The 23,679-nt window shown below is 36.3% G+C and overlaps 1 long non-coding RNA gene across 1 annotated transcript in view; it reads left to right on the top strand.

The window, feature by feature from the left end:
• The first annotated feature begins 1,462 nt into the window (after positions 1-1,462).
• LOC122438187 overlaps positions 1,463-23,679 on the top strand; it is a 111,949-nt gene continuing 89,732 nt past the window's right edge. The window contains exons 1-2 of the long non-coding RNA XR_006268477.1: positions 1,463-1,590; positions 8,194-8,253. This is a non-coding gene — a long non-coding RNA (uncharacterized LOC122438187). The remainder of the gene's footprint in view (positions 1,591-8,193; positions 8,254-23,679) is intronic.

Below are 23,679 nucleotides of genomic sequence, written 5' to 3' on the forward strand. Positions count from 1 at the left end.
ATTTATACTGTAACAGTACTTTATTATTCTGGGTGGTCATTCATAAGGAGTCTTAGAGAATAAGGCCCTAAAATGGAAAATCACTGTTCTCTCCCTCTATCCAAACTTGTTCTTGGAACAATTCTGCCTTGAGAACTATAATAACGCTGAGGTTCATGAACCCTCTCTCTGTCTCCTCAGACACATAACCAGATAAGCAATCAGCATGTCCCCATCTTTCTTGAAATAGAAGGTGGGGATGTGGTCAGTTTTGCTGAGATATGTTGCCAGAACTTTAAGATTATATCAACAACAGAACAGATATAAGAATGAACTGTCATTTCTATTAAACTGGGAGCAAAAGAGACCCAGGTTCATTTTTTCATTTACAGATGTGCTTTGAACATTTTCTCTGTCTTTTGTAGTGACCTGAAGTTGCTTCCACCACCACACCCAATCCCACAAGGGTTTTAATTGGCATGCCTGATAATATTGTTTTAAATTTAGCAGGGAAGGCCTCCCACCACTAACTGTTTCTATAGAGCGTTATTGAACTCTTGGGGAATTTTTCCTCCAAAAAAAGCACGGAATTCCTCTCTGAAATATTTCTTTCTCTAGGACTCTAAATGAAAGTGTCTGGAATAAAAAAGAGAATGAAAAGGAAAGAGTGAAAGAGCCTGGAGAGAGAGGGGGAGAGCAGAGAGAGAGGGGGTTTTTTGATGAATAATTCTGATTTTATAATTGATTTTAGTGACTCTACTCCTCCCTGTGAATGTAAAGGAAAGCAATTTTAACAATTTTTAAATTTGCCACTTAAATTTCACACTTGCCTTGTGAAATTCCCATGTACACATGGAAAAAATCCTTTTCGGATTCGGATTTTTACACATTTGCTTTCGGCCGAGAATATATTTGACTTGCCTAATGAGATTTGGAAGATGCTAGCAAAAAAACTTGCATTTTGTGAATGAAAAAAGTCTACTGATAATTTCTTCTGTAGTTGGACATATATTTCTTTTCAAATTAACCAGTAGTAAAGAAGTATGTGACTATTTGCTGCTTGTTGCCTGCTTAAACACCATTAAATCTGAAAGCTACTGTTTTCTTGAACTTGTACACTGCATCTAAACTCCAGACTGCAGTAATAGACAACTCTCTTTTTGGGGTTATGTCAAGATTTTTTTTCTGCTAATAGTTTCCCAGTAGTCTCTCAAGTTAAATTCTAAGATGTCTGGAATTTGTGGGCCAGGTCAGGATGAGAGATGTCCACTGTTCTGTCATTTAGAAAGATGACATGCTACCTCCAAGTCTATCTTTATTAAAAGAAGCTAATCTATATTTCTTTTAATTTGCTTGTTCTAATGTGAAACTTCACTGTTGGGTACCTTTAGGGAATGTGTACTCATGTTTGATTTCCTTCTTACCACAGTCTACAGATGACCCCTTTGACCCACATTCTTTCTTATGCATCCTACAGAGATAATCACCAAAGAGTGCTTGCTGGCTGACAGAAACTGATGTCAGGAAGACCAATTAAAATGAAGAGCCAGAGTCAGGATCCTGATTCCTTTCCTGCCATCACTTCCAAAGTAGCCTTTTTCATGCATCCAGGTAATTCCTGAGCTCTCAACCCAAGATTAAAACCATCTGCTAGAGGAATTGTCAAACAGTCTTGGAACACTTAGTCGAATTCACAGGAACTCCATCTGGGACTGGTGATACTTACTTCTTTCATATCTTTAATTGTTTCTAGCACCTCCATAGATCAAAGTTCTCTCCATAATCCTTTCTTTCCATCCTGGCATATTTACCTATTTTATATCAAAATATATAATCTTTACCATCTGGTTTCATAGAGGAATATAAATCTTTATCAAAGTAGATTAACATTAAGTAGTATTTTTTTTTTTTTTGGTCGACTATGTGCCTGTATTTCTTAAGTGCAAATTTAAGGAAATCATCCCCCCGTCTATGGTAGACTTTAAATTTAGAAACAAGATTCCTGGGCTTTTTCTAACTGTGGAGTATTTTAACATGTTGCCTGAGATTGAATTTAGAAGTTCAAAATAAGTCAGTTACCATTCATCTTCTATACTAGAATGATATTTATTGCTCTTACAACCCATACCACACAATCTTGATTATAATTTTGTACATTTGCAAATATATGCAATGTCACAAGACTACAAACATATAAATGTTTAGGCTTTAGCAATTTTTAGTACTTGACCCAGTTTATAGCAGATGCTTAATAAATTTTATTATCACAACAAATTATTATGTGATTATATATTCAGTAAGTATTATGTTAAAAGGTTAAAATGAAGACTTTCATGTTAAAATGAAAAGTGAGCCTTAAATAATTAGGTCAAAATTATCACACATATTCAGAAATATTAGGTAATACTATTCTCACAATGAATGTATCACTCTAATTGTTATAATTCATAAGCTCCTATAGGACACTCCTATTTTCATACTATATTCCTGTAACATTTTATATTTTTCTACTATTGCACATCTAGTATACTCTGTTGTCTTGAACACAGTGCAATAGCTTACTGATTCTACTCACCCCACCCTTTTTATCATGCACCCAATTTGAGTCTTTAATCTAGACAACTCAGTACTTTTAAGAAATAAAAGTATATGGTTAAACTTTAAAAGGTTTGTGTTGTAAATCTCTTTTCTGTAGCTAAATGTTAGGGGTTTTAATCTCAAGCTTTCAATCAGCTGTCAGGGAGTCACTCTTGAAAGAACAGACAGATTCTCATTTATTACCCATAATAAGATAAATTCACATTCTCTCTAATCTCCAACACTGAAAAGTAGACATGGACCAAAGAGACACTTTTAACTGAGTGACCCTCCTGCAAAAAATGTTTTGGAATTTAGTAGACTTAGCCTTTGTCTCCATTTTGGATAATTTTGAATAGTTACCAATTCTATTATCCTAGTCTTATGGATAATACCTCAATTGTGTTCCTCTTATTCCAAACAGTGAAGTATTTTAGGAGCAAATGTCAAGACAAGTGTTGGAGAAATTTGTAGGAGAAAGGAGAACTATACCATTAGATCATGTAAATATACCAATTTTTTAATTGAAACCACAGCTCCGGAAACTCCAGCACTTTGCTATAATACATTTATATTGATAAAGTGAAACATTTATATTTGGAGCATTAAATTTACAAATACATAGTTGTCTAAAGTAAAAAATGATTTTTAAATATTTATTGTGGTATTCTTTCATCACCTGAATTAATTGTGGCTGTACAAAGTACCTAGTAAAGAGGGAAAATACCTTGAAGCAGGAGCCCAAGGACTTATGTTTTAACCCAGTATCTAATGCTAATGAGAAACTATGGTCATAGGCAGTAACGTTTTATTTCTCTGGGCCTCCCTCATATATAAATTAGAGGATTGGACTATATGATTTTTAAAGTTCCTTTAAGCATTAAAATTCTGTAATCCAAGACAGAAAACATTTAGATAATAATCACTTTACTCAAGCCAAATCTCACATAAAACTCGCTAGTGTCACTCTAAACTTCAAGCCATAAAAGCTGAGTGAAGAGTCTACAATTGGCCTTCATGCTCTTGTGATGAAGCACCCCAGCACCCCTACCTGGTGATGTTAGGGAAAGCCAAGTAGACCACTGGCACTTTCATCCCTGCTGGCCAATAATAAACCTCATTCTAAGCCTCTGGGTCAATGGAGACCAAGTAGGGAGACTGGATTTTCACTCCCACCAGAAGTAGTAAAGCATCCCTTCTACTCCCTAGGCTGGTATCAGAGGATCCCTAGAGTAAAGTCAAGACTTTCAAAACAGCTGAGCACCCCACCCCCAGCAATAATGAGGAGCTTGCTTTCTTGTGTCAATGGAGGATAAGTGGGGAATGTAGACTTCTACCACCATCTAACAATAATGATGCAGTTTCCCCCCTTCACCTGCCAGAGCAGTTTCAGAGAAAGCTAGCTAAAGCAGGAGGTTTAAGTAATATCCAGAGTCTCAGGTCATAAAATAAAAATGTCCTGATTGCAACAGAAAAATCACTTATACTGCTTACTGAAAATCTCCTACTTAATGAAAAGAGACAATTACCAATATGACTTAGGTGTTAGAACTGTCTGACAAAAATCTTAAAAGAATCATCATAAAAATTACTTCAGTAAGCAACTAAAAACATACTTGAAGCAAATAAAAAATTGAAGAGGCTCAGCAAAGAAATAGATGATATAAAGAAGAAACAAATTTTAGAACTGAAAAATACAATAACCAAAATGAAAGGCCAATGGGTGGGCTCAATGGCAGAACAGAGGAGGCAAAGAAAAGAATAGCTACATTTGAAATCGCTCATTCTGAGATTAAATAAACATAAATGAACAGAGCTTTAGGGACCAAGGAAATTATAACAAAAGAACTAATATTCTAGTCATTGGAGTCCTAGAAGGAGAGAAAGAAGGGCATGTTGGCTTAAAAAAAATACTCGAAGGAATAATGGCTGAAAACATCCTAAATTTGGCAATATATAGAAGCCTACACGGAGAAGGCAATGGCACCCCGCTCTATTACTCTTGCCTGGAAAATCCCATGGACGGAGGAGCCTGGTGGGCTGCAGTCCATGGGGTCGCAGAGAGTCAGACACGACTGAGCAACTTCACTTTCACTTTTCACTTTCATGCATTGGAGAGGAAATGGCAACCCACTCCAGTGTTCTTGCCTGGAGAATCCCAGGGACGGGGGAGCCTGGTGGGCTGCCGTCTATGGGGTCGCGCAAAGTCGGACAGGACTGAAGCGACTTAGCAGCAGCAACAACAGAAGCCTACAGATTTAGGACACTGAATAAGTTCCAAAGAAATCAGTGACAAAACACATCAAAATTAAACTACTGAAAGTTACAGACAGTGTTGAAAGCCATCATAGAGATACAATCTCTCATGTATGGGAGAAAAAAATAATTAGAATGACAGATTTTTTTATCAGAATCTGTGTAGACATGCAAAAGGAAGCAGCATAGTATTTTTGGGGTGCTATAGGAAGAAGAGTTATCAGCTCAACACTACAGCTAAGTAAGTATGTCTTTCAGGAATGAAGGGGAAGTCAAGAGGAAGGAAAACTAGGAGAATTTGTCCAAGGAGACCTACTCTAAAAGAATGCCTAAAGGAATTCTGTAAACAGAAAGGAAACAAGAAAGAACCTTAGTATATCAGGAAGGAAGAACATAATAAGAAAAAATATGAGTAAATACAATAGCCTTTGAGTTTTCACAATTATATTTGATGATTAAAGCAAAAGTTTTAAAGTTATTCTAAATATATAGAGAGAGAATATTTAAGAGAATTATGTTATAAGTGGATGAGGGTAATGGAAAGGAAGGGGAACTAATGTTTTTATACTTCATTTGAGCTGGTAAAATGAGGGAATCAATAAGCTATGTGATTTTACCCACACATACACACAACCATCGGAAATGTGTATAAACAGGCCTACTAAAATACTATAGGTATATCAAAATTGAATTCTAAAATATATTTAAGTAACCCACAGGAGGACTTGGGAATAAAACAGAGAAACAAACAAAAAAAAAAATAGAAGAAGCAAATAAAAACAAAATGGCAAGCTAAAGCCAAGTCCTATCAGTAGTAAACAAATTTAAATAGTCTAAATATACCAGTTAAACAATGGAGATTGACATATTGGATTAAAAAATATGACCCAACTGTATGCTGATAACAATAAAATCACTTCAAATATAATGAGATAAGCAGATAGAAAATAAAAAGATGAAAAAAGATATATCATGGAAACATTAATGAAAGAAAAGCAGGAGTGACTGTACTAGTATCAGTATACTTCAGAGCAGAAAATATTACCAGAAAGAGAGACATTAAATAATTATAAAAGGACCAATCCACAAAGACATAGCAATCTTAAATATGTATGCACTAGACAATAGAGTTGCAAAATATGGTAGGAAAAACAAGGCCAAAAGAAAAACAGAGACAAGCCCAAAGTTACAGAGTTTGACAATGAATTCTTAGACTTGACACAAAAAAGCACAGTTCATAAAAGGAAACACTGATAAATTGGACTTCATCAAAATTAAAAATATTTCTTCTGCAAAAGACCCTGTTGAAAGCATGAGAGGACAAACTTCGGGCCCGAAGTCCAAGATAAGGGTACCAGCATCGTCATTTTCTGGTGAAGAAGATCTTCATGGTTCTCGAACATCTGCCTTCTCACTGTCCTGACATCATGCACACCCTTGAGAGAGACAGAGTGGAAGAGAGAGCCGTCAGTATCTTCTTCTTCTTGTGAGGTCACTGATCCCCTCATTGGTTTCCACCCTCATGATCTCATCCAATCCCATTTACCTACAGAAGACTGGATCTCTAAATACCGTTACACTGGTGGTTAGGATTCTAATACGTGAATCTTGAAGGTGGACAAAACACTAAATTCATAACGAAGGGAGAATACTAACAATCCTAAAATTGGAAAATATGTAACTGAATACTTACTAGGTCATATAATTTCATATCAACCTCCAGGGTCTGTAAGGAGACCTGATTGTTTCAGAGTCAATTGGAATTGGAAAGTTTGAAAGAATCACAGTAAGCCCTCTGGTCTTTCCCATGAGGATAATCAACAGCATTGTTTGATTATGTTTATATGGATGAATTTGTCTGTTTATGGATAATGTTAGGTCTCCTCAAATAAATGCCTCCTATGTAAACAGACCTGAGATCCATACTGTTCAAAACTGTCTCTTGGTTTATATTCTATATTGCATTTTTGGTATGAGTGCGAAAAAAGCTGATCCCTTTGCAGCTCTTTCTAGCCACATAGTAGACGAGTTTCCAGTGAAGCTGTCTAGGGAGCTGGGCTCTAGATAAATAAATAGAAAGAAAAAATACTAGATAGGATATTGAGAAAGAATGCACTCACATTGATGTGTATGGAAATATGATTGCTATTCTTAGTGTTAATTCTCTTGTACCTTTTTTATTTTCTTATAAGAAAGCAACAAGAAAATAACTGTGGCATGGTGCCAGTCTCACACTGGGTACAGATGGGAATTCCCAAGTAACATGTGCTGTAACTGCAAACACTGCTGATAATCTGTGTCTAAAAATTTAAAGGGAATCTTTAACCTATTTAAAGGATTTGGGTTTGAAATAATTCCATAGTGAACAAAGTTTACAATGAGCAGTCAGAAATAGTTCTGGTGAATAAAGCTGTAGGCATTTAGAGAGGGAGTAAGAGAAGAAAAAAGTAATGAGGAAATGAATTTTTTGCAAATGAACACAGAGGAGTTTTAGTAAACATTTCAGAATTATGGGAGAGGGGAGAATGCCTAGAGATCAACATCAATATTGAAAAAGTTTAAAATTGGTGAGGAATAGTTGATACATATGTTGTTAGCTTCACTATCTGCTATTTTATAGGTATGTATATATTCTATGTGACATGTCTAGCACCTAATATCATCACATAAGCGGTTAGGGTTTGATATGAATTTGGCGGGGACACATTTAGCCTATAGGATAGATAGATCAAAATAAAGAGATACACATATATGCAGATGGCCTTTTTTCCTTACACAAAAGGTAGAATGTAATAGAAAACTTTTGTCCCTTGCTCTTTTTCATCAAATGCATATATCATTGAAATCCCTCAAATCAGTTAATAGAGATATCCACTCTTTATTGTTCACTAGTCCTCCATTGTATGAAAGTACCCTAGTTTATTCAACTGCTGTCCTGTATGTGGGCATTTAAGTCATTTCCACTATTTTGATTTTACAAATAATGCAGCAGAGAATAACCTACAGCATATGTCTTCACATTTTGAGAAATGTGTCTTTAGCTTAATCCCAGAAGTTGGAATTAGTGGACAAAATTTTAATATGAACATCTCTTTATAACTGTAAGGGTCATTTGCATATCCTACCTGTAAATTGTCCACTCATGTTCTCTGCACATTTTTCTAATGGAATTTTTGTCTTTGTATCTCTTGATTTTTTACGAGTTCTTTACCAGTGATAGTGTTTCTAAGAGTAAGTTTGCTACACACTGGTAAATTGTAAAAAATGCCCAAGCAGCATTATCTTGAAAATTAAGACTAAAATTTCCTTTAAAACAGAAAATATAAGGCCATCCTTATTATAGTAATAACAATACTCTCTATTAATTGCTCCCCAATTTAGCATATTGTGAAGAGGAGTAGAAACAAGAGCTTATCAGCCATCAGAGAATTACACCTAATCGTAAGTAAGCCTATTGGCTTTTTTTTTTTTTCTTTTTGGCTTTGACTGTCATCTTCCTCGTATGATGAGAAACAAACATACAGTTGAACAGTTAACTTCAAAGTAATTCATTTGGAATTTTTAATTTTTTAAATTAAAGTTTTCTTTTGTATTTTATTTATTTATTTTGCTGTGCTGGGTCTTAGTTACAGCATGCGGGATGTTTGATCTTTGCTGTGATATGTGAGGTCTTTAGTTGTGGCATGTGAACCTCCTAGTTGGGGCATGTGGGATTTAGTTCCCTGACCAGGGATCGGACCTTGGGTCCCCTGCAATGGGAGTACAGAGTGTTAGCCATTGGACCATCAGGTAAGTCCACGTATGAAATTTTAAAATATGTCTATCCCTTATTTGGCATGTATGCATATATATAAAATCATTGTCAAAGTGGTTTTATGTGTCCACAATGTGACGAGAACATTACCGCCATAGAAGCTTTCTGTAGTACCTCATTATGGAACAGATTGTCTTCCTTTACTTTCATATCATTTCTCAGAGTTCATCTTTCTCACTTTCCCACTTTATGAAGTAAATAAATATAGGTATATGTATATACACACACACACACACACACACCTTGGGAATCTTTATTACTATCAGCCTGTTATTCTAACTCATAATTATCTGAATCATAATATATTGGATTCTCTAAGTAATATATTTTACAATTATTAGTAGTAACATATTCCTCTTCCCCACCCTCTCTCCCTCTTTCATTCCGTTCTCCCCCTTCTTTCTTTCCCCTTTTTTCTTTCTTTCCCTCCCTTCCTCTTTCACTCCTTCCCTCACTCTCTCCCTTCCTTTCTCTCTTTTTTTCCTCCCTTTGTGCATTATATGTCATGGACTCATGTTCTAGACCCAAGTTTGTTCCATGTAAAGCTTTACTTCATCATAGCTTCCTCATTTCCAAGCTGTTTCAGTGTAGGTATGTAGACCACAAGTTTCAGTTTGCAGAGTAAACAGAGGTGTCTAGAAGGTGATAATCAGGTGCTGCTGGTTCCACTGGACTCTCCTAGGTATTTATATTCTTTGTCATCACATGTCAAAGGTTCAAGGTTAAAATCTGAACTTTTATGGGAATGAGGATGTATGTTTGTGTGTGTTTCTCCCTTCCTTTTGGAATTGACGATGCATGATTTACTGGTGAGAACTTTTCCCCCACTTTGAAAATGCTTTAATGGTGATGCCTATACAGCAGGTGGTGTCAAGACAGGAAGAAGAACAAAAGCACACGCAATGAGACATAGCTATCAGAAAACAGGTTGAAAACACCACCTTAGATAAAATATGGATCAACCCTGGAGGGCCATATATCACAAGTTTAAAAATAATCCATGGCTGATTCATGTCAATGTATGACAAAAACCACTACAATATTGTAAAGTAATTAGCCTCCAACTAATAAAAATAAATGAAAAAAAAATATGTTCACATTTTAGCAATTTATGACCCTTGCCTGAGTACTATTTCAATAACTATTCTGAAGCCATTTAATCATTGTGCCTGTTTACCCTTTTGCTGCTATTCAGGTTCATCCCCATTCTGATTTATAATTAAATAAGTTTCTTCCTGACATGCACAACTACTCAACTCTACAACCTGAGATGGAATATCTCTCAGAGGAATCAGATTTCTCTCACCTAATGAATCATTAAGTTTTATTTCTATTGCCAAGTGCACATTATCTTGTATTCTATTTGATATGCTAAACCCAGAAACTTCCTTGAATGCCAAAATATCATTTCCCTCTCTCCACACTCTTTCTCCAGGGATTTACACATTTCTGTTCTACTCACCTCATGCCTGTTCTGCTACTTCTGATCCACATGCCACTGTTTCCATCCCAGACAGCTCTGTGTGCTGCCAATCACACCGCACTTGGCTGTAAGGCTTGGGGCTTTTGAGTTTGTACAGCCAAATATCCAGAGACTGGGTTCACTCCACCCAACATTATTGGATTTTGATTTGGCTTGATTGTTCATACAGGCTTCCAGAAATTAAGAGTGGCTTTACCAAATCTCCACACCACCGGATTCCTTCCACTTACGTATATTTTGTGTTTTCCCAGCTACAATGCAGCAGCCACCCTAAAAGGAGATAGCAGAGACCCTTGAGTTTCCCAGTGAATCCAAGCTGCGTGCCTACTGGTCAGGGACCTTATTTACTCATAATCTTACAATTTTGTGTTTCCTTCCAGGTCACTTAACTTAGCAAGAGCTTTTCTTTCTTTTTTTCATTTTTTTTTTCATTTCTTTTTATTAGTTGGAGGCTAACTACTTCACAATTTTGTAGTGGTTTTTGTCACACATTGACATGAATCAGCCATGGATTTACATGTATTCCCCATCCCGATTCCCCCTCTCACCTCCCTCTCCACCCGATTCCTCTGGGTCTTCCCAGTGCACCAGGCCAGAGCACTTGTCTCATGCATCCATCCTGGGCTGGTGATCTGTTTCATCCTAGATAATATACATGTTTCGATGCTGTTCTCTCGAAACGTCCCACCCTTGCCTTCCACAGAGTGCAAAATTCTGTTCTGTACATCTGTGTCTCTTTTTCTGTTTTGCATATAGGGTTATCGTTACCATCTTTTTAAATTCCACATATATGCATTAGTATACTGTATTGGTCTTTATCTTTCTGGCTTACTTCACTCTGTATAATGGGCTCCAGTTTCATCCATCTCATTAGAACTGATTCAAATGAATTCTTTTTAATGGCTGAGTAATATTCCATTGTGTATATGTACCACAGCTTCCTTATCCATTCATCTGCTGATGGGCATCTAGGCTGCTTCCATGTCCTGGCTATTATAAACAGTGCTGCAATGAACATTGGGGTGCATGTGTCTCTTTCAGATCTGGTTTCCTTGGTGTGTATGCCCAGGGGATTGCTGGGTCATATGGCAGTTCTATTTCCAGTTTTTTAAGAAATCTCCACACTGTTTTCCATAGTGGCTGTACTAGTTTGCATTCCCACCAACAGTGTAAGAGGGTTCCCTTTTCTCCACACCCTCTCCAGCATTTATTGCTTGTAGACTTTTGGATAGCAGCCATCCTGACTGGCGTGTAATGGTACCTCATTGTGGTTTTGATTTGCATTTCTCTGATAATGAGTGATGTTGAGCATCTTTTCATGTGTTTGTTAGCCATCTGTATGTCTTCTTTGGAGAAATGTCTGTTTAGTTCTTTGGCCCATTTTTTGATTGGGTCATTTATTTTTCTGGAATTGAGCTTCAGGAGTTGCTTGTATATTTTTGAGATTAATCCTTTGTCTGTTTCTTCATTTGCTATTATTTTCTCCCAATCTGAGGGCTGTCTTTTCACCTTACTTATAGTTTCCTTTGTAGTGCAAAAGCTTTTAAGTTTCATTAGGTCCCATTTGTTTAGTTTTGCTTTTATTTCCAATATTCTGGGAGGTGAGTCATAGAGGATCCTGCTGTGATCTGTGTCAGAGAGTGTTTTGCCTATGTTCTCCTCTAGGAGTTTTATAGTTTCTGGTCTTACATTTAGATCTTTAATCCATTTTGAGTTTATTTTTGTGTATGGTGTTAGAAAGTGTTCTAGTTTCATTCTTTTACAAGTGGTTGACCAGTTTTCCCAGCACCACTTGTTAAAGAGGTTGTCTTTTCTCCATTGTATATCCTTGCCTCCTTTGTCAAAGATAAGGTGTCCATAGGTTCGTGGATTTATCTCTGGGCTTTCTATTGTGTTCCATTGATCTATATTTCTGTCTTTGTGCCAGTACCGTAATGTCTTGATGACTGTGGCTTTGTAGTATAGTCTGAAGTCAGGCAGGTTGATTCCTCCAGTTCCATTCTTCTTTCTCAAGATTACTTTGGCTATTTGAGGTTTTTTGTATTTCCATACAAATTGTGAAATTATTTGTTCTAGTTCTGTGAAAAATACCGTTGGTAGCTTGATAGGGATTGCATTGAATCTATAGATTGCTTTGGGTAGTATAGCCATTTTGACAATATTGATTCTTCCAATCCATGAACACGGTATGTTTCTCCATCTGTTTGTGTCCTCTTTGATTTCTTTCATCAGTGTTTTATAGTTTTCTATGTATAGGTCTTTTGTTTCTTTAGGTAGATATACTCCTAAGTATTTTATTCTTTTTGTTGCAATGGTGAATGGTATTGTTTCCTTAATTTCTCTTTCTGTTTTCTCATTGTTAGTGTATAGGAATGCAAGGGATTTCTGTGTGTTAATTTTATATCTTGCAACTTTACTATATTTGTTGATTAGCTCTATCAATTTTCTGGTAGAGTCTTTAGGGTTTTCTATGTAGAGGATCATGTCATCTGCAAGCAGCGAGAGTTTCACTTCTTTTCCTATCTGTATTCCTTTTACTTCTTTTTCTGCTCTGATTGCTGTGGCCAAAACTTCCAACACTATGTTGAATAGTAGTGGTGAGAGTGGGCACCCTTGTCTTGTTCCTGATTTCAGGGGAAATGCTTTCAATTTTTCACCATTGAGGTTAATGCTTACTGTGGGTTTGTCATATGTAGCTTTTATTATGTTGAGAGCTTTTCTTTTGAATTTCAGTGGCCAGGGATGATAGAATGATGACAGGTTGGCATGGTGAAGCTTTTTTTTTTTTTTTTTAACCAGCTGAGAAGGAAGAAGCTTAACGACTCTGGAGAGATCTAGGAATAGCTGGAGATCATATGCATTGCTAACTCAGAGTAGATTCAACTTAGTGACTGTAAACCACTACAGGTAGCCTATTTGCTTTTCACAAGTGATGTCCTTCTTACTTCCTCTCAAAATTTGACATGAAACATCTTTGGAATTAGTAAATTACTGTGATTAATTACCTCACATTTAATGGTGTTTACGTTAGTATATACAAGTACCAGTCAAAAGGGTTAAAAATGTAATTTCTTCCTAGACAATTTGTGGCTTGTGCCTCATGGATTTTTTTTAAAAAACTCCCTTCATTTCTTGAATCCATCCCCCTAATATGGAAGATTTATTATTAATTAAAACCACGTTTCTCACACCTAGAGGGTAGTTTTACTGCAATTTTAAAAATCGGGTGTTTAAATCATCACAGATACCAAATGGGGACAGCCTTGTATTGTCCTCCTCATGTAAGTTGGGAAATCAGGATTATAGCACATTAACTCCCAATGGCACAATTTGGACAGTTTTTCTTATCTTCACATGGGCTGAAATAATGTCTACGTTTTTCTCTGTGGACAAAGGAAGGGAAGGCTGCTGACCATATCATGATGACACCTATGGGATTTCTGAGTCTTGATGGAGTGGCTGATGTTTTGTGTTAGTCTCTCAGTCATATTCGATTCTTTGGGACCCCATGGACAGTTGCCCTCCAGGCTCCTCTGTCCATGGGATTCTCCAGGCAAGAATACTGGAGTGGGTAGCCATTCCCATCTCCAGGGGATCTTCCCAACCCAGGGATTGAACCTGGGTCTTCTGCATTGCAGGTGGATTCTTTACCATCTGAACCACCAGGGAAGCTGTCATAGTGACCTAGTATTTGGTTCTCAGCTTTCTGTGTCAAAGATTTCAATGTAGCACTGCTATAGTGTGGTTTGGGAAATTTGTGAATTTTATTGTGTGTGTCAGAAGTACATTTACAGAGAAAATTTTAGATATATGTATTTATTTTAGAACACGTATTTCCAGTAATCAAAAAGGTTGTTTCTACTATACAAGAGACCCCACTCCCAATATCAAAGTTCTCAGAATGAGATTAGCCAAGAGATTGTGTGTAGGGGGTGTGTAGTCTTACAGAAGGACTGGAGTGGGAACGAAGGTTTCTTTGAACACTGTTGCTCTACAGATTGTTTCTTTCTGAGGACCATAATATTTTATTTAAATCTTTTCTACACAGTCAACCTCTCTTACATGCTCTCTTGTTCTCTATTTTTTTTTTCTCTCTACTTTTCAAAAGTTGTTCTGATTAACCACTAGTAACTTTTTTCTCACAGGGTCTCTTTGTCTCACATTCCATTATAACTGCCTTTATTTCCATTGCAACAGCACCTTTCTTCATGTCAACATACTTTCATACTATGTTATAATCCCAAGGGCATAAATTTTTCTTAAAATTTCCCAGCAGGATTACTATTCCCCATTTTAAAAAGGATTAGTCTGATCAATAAGCCATTTTAAACTACTTCTTTTTGTCTTGAATAATTTTGAGGACATATTCCCATCCATGCATGGTGTACATGGTCTATTTAGCTTCTCTCACAGTTACTGAAATTTGATGGGGGAATCCATCTATCTTTTAGACTTTGGGCCTTAGGCATCTCCTAAACGTATTTCCCCATATGGCCCTTTTGCAAGAGTCATTTAGATTAGAAGTGCCATCTGCAGTGAAACTACATGAGAAAATAAACTAGCTTTGGCTCCCTTAGCCATAACCAGCAATTATATCGAAGAAGGAATAGATTAGAGGGGCAGTATTGTGTCCACTTCAGAAATTGGATTTTCTTGTCAGAGATTAGGATTACTTCACTGTTACTTCAGCTGTAAAACCATTGGTCAGTTCCTTCTCTTGGCTTTAGTTTTCTTATAAAATATAGAAATAAAACTCTCCCTCCCTCCTACTGCCTCCATCTCACACTGCCACTGGGATTGTTTAAGGGGTTCAGTGAGAAAACACATGTGAAATGTGGAGCACATTGCCTGGTGCAGTGGGTCAGCAAGAAATGTTGGCCAACATGCCTGCATGTGAAACAGGGTAAGGATGCTGAAGTGGATTGTCTGCTATTAACTCAGCGTTATACCCACACCCTCCTAAGATCTGGGAAATTGCATCCCCCAAACCCCCCTTCCCTGTTTCATCCTGGATAGAATTTCCCTTTGAGAGGAAGTTACATGAGTTTTAGACAGCAGAAGAGAAGTTAAGGTCATTATTTTCTGATGTGGTGGCAACCAGACCCATAGGCAGGCATGAGAATCACAGCAGCATCTCAAGCGAGCATGTGAGAGCCACCACATCATTGCTGCAGGTGGCAGACGTCTTCACAAACTTCCCTGGCTTAGCTTCAGTGCCCTTGATTTTCCATGGCAATTCTCTGACCTTCCCTCCCCAATTTCTAAGTGAAATTTAGAGACTATTTGTGGGATAGATATAGTAGGCTTAATTTCCCCAAGTCATCCCAGGCTGACAAGGCTAGTTGTGGTCAAGTTCAGAGAGCTGCTTGAGAGTGGAACTCACCTGGAATAGGGCTACTGCTCCTGTCCTCCTTTGAGAGGACTTATGTGTAGGTTATTTGAATAATTCTCCTAGACTGTGGTACCAGTGCAGTGCTGGGCACATTGCAGGGAACTCCATAGACATAGAAAGCAGCATACTTCTATGACTACTTCTGTTTGCCCCCACCACTCATTCCCCTTCATCTCAGATATGTTCTTTCTTCCTCTCCCACCACTGTATGTTTAAACAAGAGCCACAATCATCTTGGACCCTACTCTTCTGATCCTGTCTCATGGTTCCTAGGTTCACCCAGCTAACCAAAGTCTTTCTGAAGAGATTATCAAGTGAAACAAATAGAAGAGTCTCTTACTCTATCATAATGGCCTGGAAGCTAGCTGTAGCCATTGTTTCAACACGGTGGAGGAAATCTGTCTGAAAGAATGAGATGAACATGGAAATAGCAGACCTGAGAGATGGTGACAGAATCCTCCTGCAGTAGTCTCCAATGAGTGGCACAATCCTTACCACTACAGTTTGGCCGTGACGGATAGTCCATCACCTTTCTTGCCTAATCAAGTTTGAGTTGAGTTTCTGCCATTACACTGAAAGAGTAATGTCTGATATCTTTGCCTGTGCCCCAGTAGTTTATGATGCCTCCACTCCTGCCTTCACTGCTGATTATGTCCTTAACCATCTGCTTTTGGGAGGAGAAAAATCATAGAGGCAAAAGTTAAAGAACTGAGTTATAAAAGAAAATATGAACACCTATACAGGGAAGGCAGGAAGAGTGCTCCTGAGTGGTCTTCAAAGGCTTAGATGTGAGGCATCAAAATTACTATTAAGTTTTACAAAGTTTTTAAATAAAAACATCCTATTCTGGGTAAAAGAGCCAAGGGCTAATGTTAGAACAACCGTTTAATTTCATATAGTGATTAGTCACCTCATCCTCTGCGTTCATGCTAACTTATAATCCTATTGAGTCACATGCTTACCTTGTTATATCACAATTTATCTACCTAGTAATCATTGTGCTTCATTAACCTGTAATCTTTAGGAAAGCAGAGGTCTTATTTTATCTATATTCACATGTGCAGGATCTAGCATGTAGCTTACCCCACAGTTGGTGGTCAATAATTTTATGTTGAATGAATAAAATGTGTTCACACAAAGTATATAACCAAGCAATATCTCTGTTTCGACACAATTTTTAAAAAGCCACCAAATGGAACATTCATTAAAGAAGTATTGGACACATTATAGTTTAATGAAATAAGGAATTTGGACACTTTATGGACATTTTGATTATATGAGGAAAAATACATATGCATATACATATGTGTATGTATCAGGTGATTCCTTGGTGTCTCTTCCATATCTCCTTCTCTTTCTCCTTTCTGAGTCCCAGGTCATAAGCTATCAGAGCTGGAGATAATGAGATGTAGAAGCTCTCAGTTCTTAAGCCTGATGATAAAATCTAGTGGTAGAAATAGACACACTGACATCAATCTATCTAGCTGTCTATCTAACATGCTTAAGAATTATGTTAAATTGTTAAATTTAACGACTTAAAAGTGGAACAAATATATTGAAAAGAGTACTCAGAGTGACTACTTTGGAATAAGAATAATAGTGATAACAATAATGTCTAATATTTGTAGTGCTTACCAAGTGCCACGAACTCTGCTAATTACATAAGATGGCTATACTAGTCTTTACCGACAATAGTCATATGAGGTAGATATAAATTATCATATATTTTGAAGATGAAGACAATTATGCTTAAAGGTGTTCAGTAGTTTCCCAGGCCATGTAGCTAACATGTAGTGCACCCAACAGTCAAATTCAGGTGTCTGTCTGCAGAGCCAGGATTCTTCCCTAAAATAGAGAATTGGTGTTCAGGAACCACACTTGACAATGAGGAAGACCATACAGTTATGGAAACATTGATGGAAAAATCATACTGTTACCATGGAGTGTGGGCCGTAAGGATGTAGCAGAAGCCTGGGATGGAAACTATGCATTCAAGAGAGTCGCAAATGAGATTTAAATACAGTAAAGATGATCTTAGCAGGTAAGGCAAAGATTCACAAGGTCAGAGGTGGGAAAAAGGCTTCAGTAAATATTTAGCTGAAAAGCAGCATAAATATGCAACTATAAAATGAATGATAATTTTCAATAGGTCAGATCTGAGAGCTTCCAATGTTAAAATAGGAAAATATCCTTTTATCCACTTTGAAATTTGTAAAACTCTAGGGCAATAAACTTAGAACTATACATACTAGTAACAAGGTTACTCCATTTAAGCTATAATGACTAAGAGTCAGGAAGATAGAATTCATTGAGGAAAATTGGAGTTTTGTTGTCAAAGAAAGTGATGCCAGAAAGGACACAATAAAAGCAGGTGTTTACTTCATGTAGCATTTGAAATATATGTCTGAATTTTGTCCTGAATATTTAGCTAGAGCTTTGTATCTACATCTGCTCCTCAGAAAGTTGCCTTCACTACCCTTTTCTTTCTACATTGGGTTTTGTGTGTGCTTTGTCACTACTGGCTTTAATATAGGAGATCAGCCTTTTATATAGGAGATCAGATGTTGTGGTCCACAGAATTCCAGATTAAGAGTCCTGAATTCCAAGCAAGACTCTACAGATGCTTTGATGTGGCTACAGTTTGTGAAACATCAATTGAATTTGTTCTAAATCAAAAGAGATAGGTGACTCCAAGGACCCCTTCAGTTCTAAAATTCGATTACCCTTTGCTGGTCCTCATCCCTTAAATTGTAAAATCCCTTTCTTAAGGCACTAGTCCTCCAAAACCTGGTGCTTCTTTTTCCCATACACATTGACATATAAACCTGTGGTCTCTGCCAATAGGTTTTGTCATGGTTGCAGCATTTTTAAAATTTTAACGTTAATGTGTCAAGTTGGCTCTGAATTATTTTTAAGTGCTTTGAACTTTGTCAGTTCAGTTCAGGCACTCAGTCGTGTCCGACTCTTTGTGACCCCATGAACCACAGCACGCCAGGCCTCCCTGTATACTGTGACAAATATGTATTAAAGACTCAATACATAATAGTTTAACTGATTAGAAACTGCTACACCACTTCATTGTCTCTTATGATGACAAATGAAAGTAATCCACCTCTAAGAATTCTTTTGACTTTAGAAATTAGTTAGTACACTTTTATTTTACAGAGGAGTAAATTGAAATAAGTGGAAGTTAAGATTCTTGCCTGGGCCACAACTCATTTTTTTTTCTGATTTTAAACCTGTGTTTCTTTGATATATGCCACATTACTGTTTTCTTTTAAAAATGTGTTTGAAATTAATGGTTGAGCAAGCTGATTTTTCTTCTAAGAGCCCATCCAGTTTATTCATCTGTTATGTGTTTTGTACTTACTATGTATTAGGCTCTGTGCTTGACAAAGGCAATAGGAAAGTAGAATCCGGTGATTGCTATAAACTGGCTTATGAAGTGGTGGTGGAATGCATGAAACAGCAAAATGGCAGTAACGATGTAGTGTGAGAAGTAGAAGATGCCTCATACTTTTGGACAAAAGCAGGTGGTCAGCTTGACCAGGACCAGGAGCATCAAGAAGAATCTACATAAGTTATTCTTTTATAAAATAATTAAATAGACATACTTAAAAGAAACTTACAGTTAATCACAAAGTAAAGATGGATTAAAAAGAAAATAAGTGACAAAAATAAAAAGCCTGAAAGAACAGGATCAATCCCAGAAGGAAGGAAAACGAGGAAGAGAACATGAAAATAGCTTGACCTCTGCTTGCTGGGAAGCAGAAGAAAGTCTCTCTGTGGTCCCCTCCGCACAAATCAAGTCAGCCGAGGTGAAAGTCACCTGAAGAAACAGATATAAGTCACTGAGTACGTTTATTTTCCCTACCACAATCCAGAAGGAGGACCAAATAAAGTCAGGATCCCAGAATCCGTGGCTTTGCCTGCATGAGTGATAGCAAGTCATTTTCAGTGGGCCAACTCCAGCACTGTATTTATTCAGTACTGAAATGTAGTGAGAGAACAGAAAATTGGTAGACTTCCAGAATTATGAAATAAAGCATTTGGTCACAAAATTAACCAAATGAACAAATGTCTTTTGAGGTTTGCTGTGGTAGCTGCATTTTGCATCAAGCCTACTTTGGGATGTATAGCATTTTCATCTTACACTACATCAACTTGCCTCAGTCAATGAACATCATAAATGTCAGAATACATATGATATTGTATATTATGAAATCCCCATCTTTTCTCTGAAGCCCAACAGAAATCCATACCTGGATCATTATTAAGGAGATTTGCTCTCAACACAGACCATCTCACAAGGGAGATAAGTCTTTAATTTTTTTTTTTTAATTCCCCAAAGCTAATACTAACACACACACTGAAGTTCTATTCACTTAAATTCTGCAAGTTTCCTGCAGCTGAGGTTGAAATTAGCTATCCAACTAGACAAAATTAAGTTATATTCTCTCAGCTCTGGATTTTGTTGCTTTTCAATAAATGTTTGATAAAATGGGATGGGTCCACCAACTCTATCAAAATCTCCAAATTGGGAAGGAATACAGTAAGTTAAGTATTCTTTGACATTGTGAATTCCAACATATGGCTCTGAAACACGATTTCAAATAAGAGCTATAGATTACCATTTCACAATGGCAAAAGTAACTTCTTGTTTTGTGTTGTAGGAGTAATGCTGTAAGATCAGAAGACCTGTTTATTTGTCCCCTATATCTGGAACTAACTATACTTCTTATATTGGACAAGTCAAACCTCCCTGTTTTTCTGATTCTTCTAGTGTAATACAAGGTATATGGGCTAGATGGCTTCTATGATTCTTTCCTATGATTTTCTGAATGTTGAAAAGAAATTTAGTTCATTCAAGGCTTCTATTTAAAGAGAAATCGAGAGACAAAACATGTCTTACCATGAAGTCACAGCATCAAATCATTTTTGAGTAGGCTTCATAATTGCTATAATAATGATAGCCACAACTATCATTATATAGCATTTATCAAATATCTCCATGCTCACATCACCATGCTAGACACTAAGAAATATATATGTTAAAAAAAAAAAAAAAAAGCAGATGCGGTCTTGGCTAGACTCCTAGGAGCATAGTGGATAAAAAGAGAAAATGACTTTCCACATTCAACTGTTCCCTCAAAGGAATTATTCTTCAGGTTTTTCCTTCAACATTATTCATGATATATAGTATTCTGTTTACTTTCAAGTTACAAAAGAATAACCAAGAACAGAACTGACGAATTAAGTCAGTCAGTGCCACTTGTAGTTGGAACATTGACATAAATCCTACTACTTTTTACAGGAAAATTTAATGAAAACTGTTCAGAAGAAAATCAATGAAGCCATCAAATATTGGGTACCTGTTAGATATAGTTTTCAGAAACAGAGGGTGGAGAGTATAAGATGAAAATCAGTACCTTAGTGCATTTATATCCTTAATTCCAGAAATTAGTCATCATCTTCTTAAAATAGTTGTAGTTTATACACAGAAATATCAGTAAACACAAGACCTAAAGATTGACATAAAGGGAAAATAGTCTACAAGCTGAGCATAGAATGACTGCTATGATCTTTCTGAAGCTCAGCTGTGCCTTGAATGAGGTGGGGACATGGGATATCTTTCCATTTATCTGTGTCTTCTTCAAATTATTTCATCAGTGTCTTTTTAGCATACAGAACTTTTACCTCTTCAGTTAAACTTATTTCCAAGTGTTTTATTATTTTTGATGCTTTTGTAAATTGGATTATTTTCTTAATTTCCATTTCAGATAATTCACTGCTAGTATATAGAAATGAAACTGAGTTTACTTTTGTATCCTGCAACATACATGAATTTGTTTATTTGGTCTAGAAGCTTTTGATGAAGTCTTTAGAATTTTCTATGTACAATATCATGTCATCTGCAAACAGAGACAGCTTTGCTTCTTCCTTTCTGATTTGGGTGCTTTTTATTTATTTTTCTTGCTTAAGTGTTCTAGCAAGATCTTTCAGTGCTAGCTAGAATAAAAGTGATGAAAGTGGGCACCTTTGTCTTGCTCTTGACTGTAAAGGAAAAGCCTTCAGCATGTAACCATTAAGTATGATATTAACTGTGGACTTGTCACATGTGGCCTTTATTATGCCATATGTGGCATAACTTATGGTAAATTTCTTCTATACCCAGTTTTTTGAGAGCTTTTCTTATCAAAGGATGTTGAATTTTATCAGATAATTTTTCTGTACCTATTTAAGTGATCATTTGGTTTTTCTCCTTTATCTTATTAATGTTGTGTATCACCTTTATTGATTTGGTTTATACTGAACCATCCTCTAAGCCTTCAAATAAATCTAACTTGATTGTATGTATGGTCCTTTTAATGCCGAATTTTGTTTGCTAGTATTTTGTTGAGGGTTGTTGCATCTGTGTTCACCAAGAATATTCACCTACAGTTTCCTTTTCTCATAATGTCCTTGTCTGCTTTGGTATCAGAGTAATGCTACTCTCATAAAGTGAGTTTGGAAGTATTCCCTCCTCTTTGATATTTTTCGAATAATTTGAGAAAAACTAGTATTAATTTTTCTTAAATGTTTGATAGAATTTGTCAGTAAAGCCATCTTGTTATGAAATTTTTTTTGTTAGGAGACTTCTTGATTACTGCTTATATCTGTTAGTAATAATTGATCTATTCAGATTTTCTGTTTCTTCATTATTCAGTCTTGGTTGATTGTATGTTTATAGGAATTTATCTCTTTTTCCCAGGTTATCAAATTTGTTAAAGTACTGTTGTTCTTAGTACTTCTTGTGATACTTTTGTATAGGTATCAACTGTAATCTTGCCTTTTCATTCATAATTTTGACTACTCTCTTTTTTCTTGTTTAGGGAGCTATAGGTGTGTCAATTATGTTTATCTTTTCATAAAAAATAAAGCAACACTAGTTTCATTGATATTTTCCTTTGTTGTCTCTAGTTCATTTATTAATATATCAGCTCTAATCTCTATTATGTCCTCCCTTCTGCTAATCTTGGGTTTAGTTTGTTCTTTTTCTAATTCCTTGAAGTGTGAAGTTGGGTTGTTGAGAACTTTCTTTTTCTTTTTTCTTTTCTACATAGGCATTTATTGCTATAAATTTGCTTAAAACTTTGGCTTTGCAGCTTTGGCTGTATCCCACATGGTTTGGTATATTGTATTTTTATTTTTGTTTATCTCAAGATACTTTCTGATTTCCTTTTTCATGTCTTTTTTGAACACATTTTTCAGTAATGTGCTTGATATCCACATATTTGTGATTTTTAAAATTTGTGATTTTTAAAATTTTCCTATTTGATTTTTAAAATTTGTGATTTTTTTTCATTTATTTTTATTAGTTGGAGGCTAACTACTTTACAATATTGTAGTGGTTTTTGCCATACATTGACATGAATCAGCCATGGATTTACATGTGTTCCCCATCCCGATCCCCCCTCCCACCTCCCTCCCCATCCCATCCCTCTGGGTCTTCCCAGTGCACCAGCCCTGAGCACTTGTCTCATGCATCCAACCTGGGCTGGTGGTCTGTTTCACCCTTGATAGTATACTTGTTTCAATGCTATTCTCTCAGAACATCCCACCCTCGCCTTCTCCCACAGAGTCCCAAAGTCTGTTCTGTGTCTCTTTTTCTGTTTTGCATATTGGGTTATTGTTAAAATTTGTGATTTTAAAAATTTTCCTATTTGATTTCCAGTTTCATATCATTGTGATCAGAAAATACGCTTGGTATGATTTCAGTCTTCTGAAACTTGTTGAGTTGCTTTGTGGCCTAATATATGATCTATCCTGGAGAATGTTCTGTGGGCACTTGAGAAGAATTTGTATTCTGCTGTGGATGGGTGGTATGGTCTATATGTGTCTGTTGTATCCATTTGATCTATATTGTTATTCAAGTTTGAGGTTCCTTATTAGGTTTCTGTCTGAATGATAAAGTGTAGGGAAAACTGAATGTCCATTTACAAAGGAATGAAATTGGTTTGAAGTAGTGTCACACTGTGGTTTTGATTTACATTTCCCTGTTGATTATTGAGGTTGAACACCTTTTCTTATATATGTTGACCATTTGTATGTCTGCTTTGGAAGAATGTCTGTTCATGTCATTTGTCCTTTTTTTTTAAATTTTTTTCTTTTCTTTTCTTTTCTTTTTTTTTTTTTTTT

Source organism: Cervus canadensis, chromosome 3, assembly GCF_019320065.1.
Source record: "Cervus canadensis isolate Bull #8, Minnesota chromosome 3, ASM1932006v1, whole genome shotgun sequence".
Classification (NCBI taxonomy): Eukaryota; Metazoa; Chordata; class Mammalia; order Artiodactyla; family Cervidae; genus Cervus; species Cervus canadensis.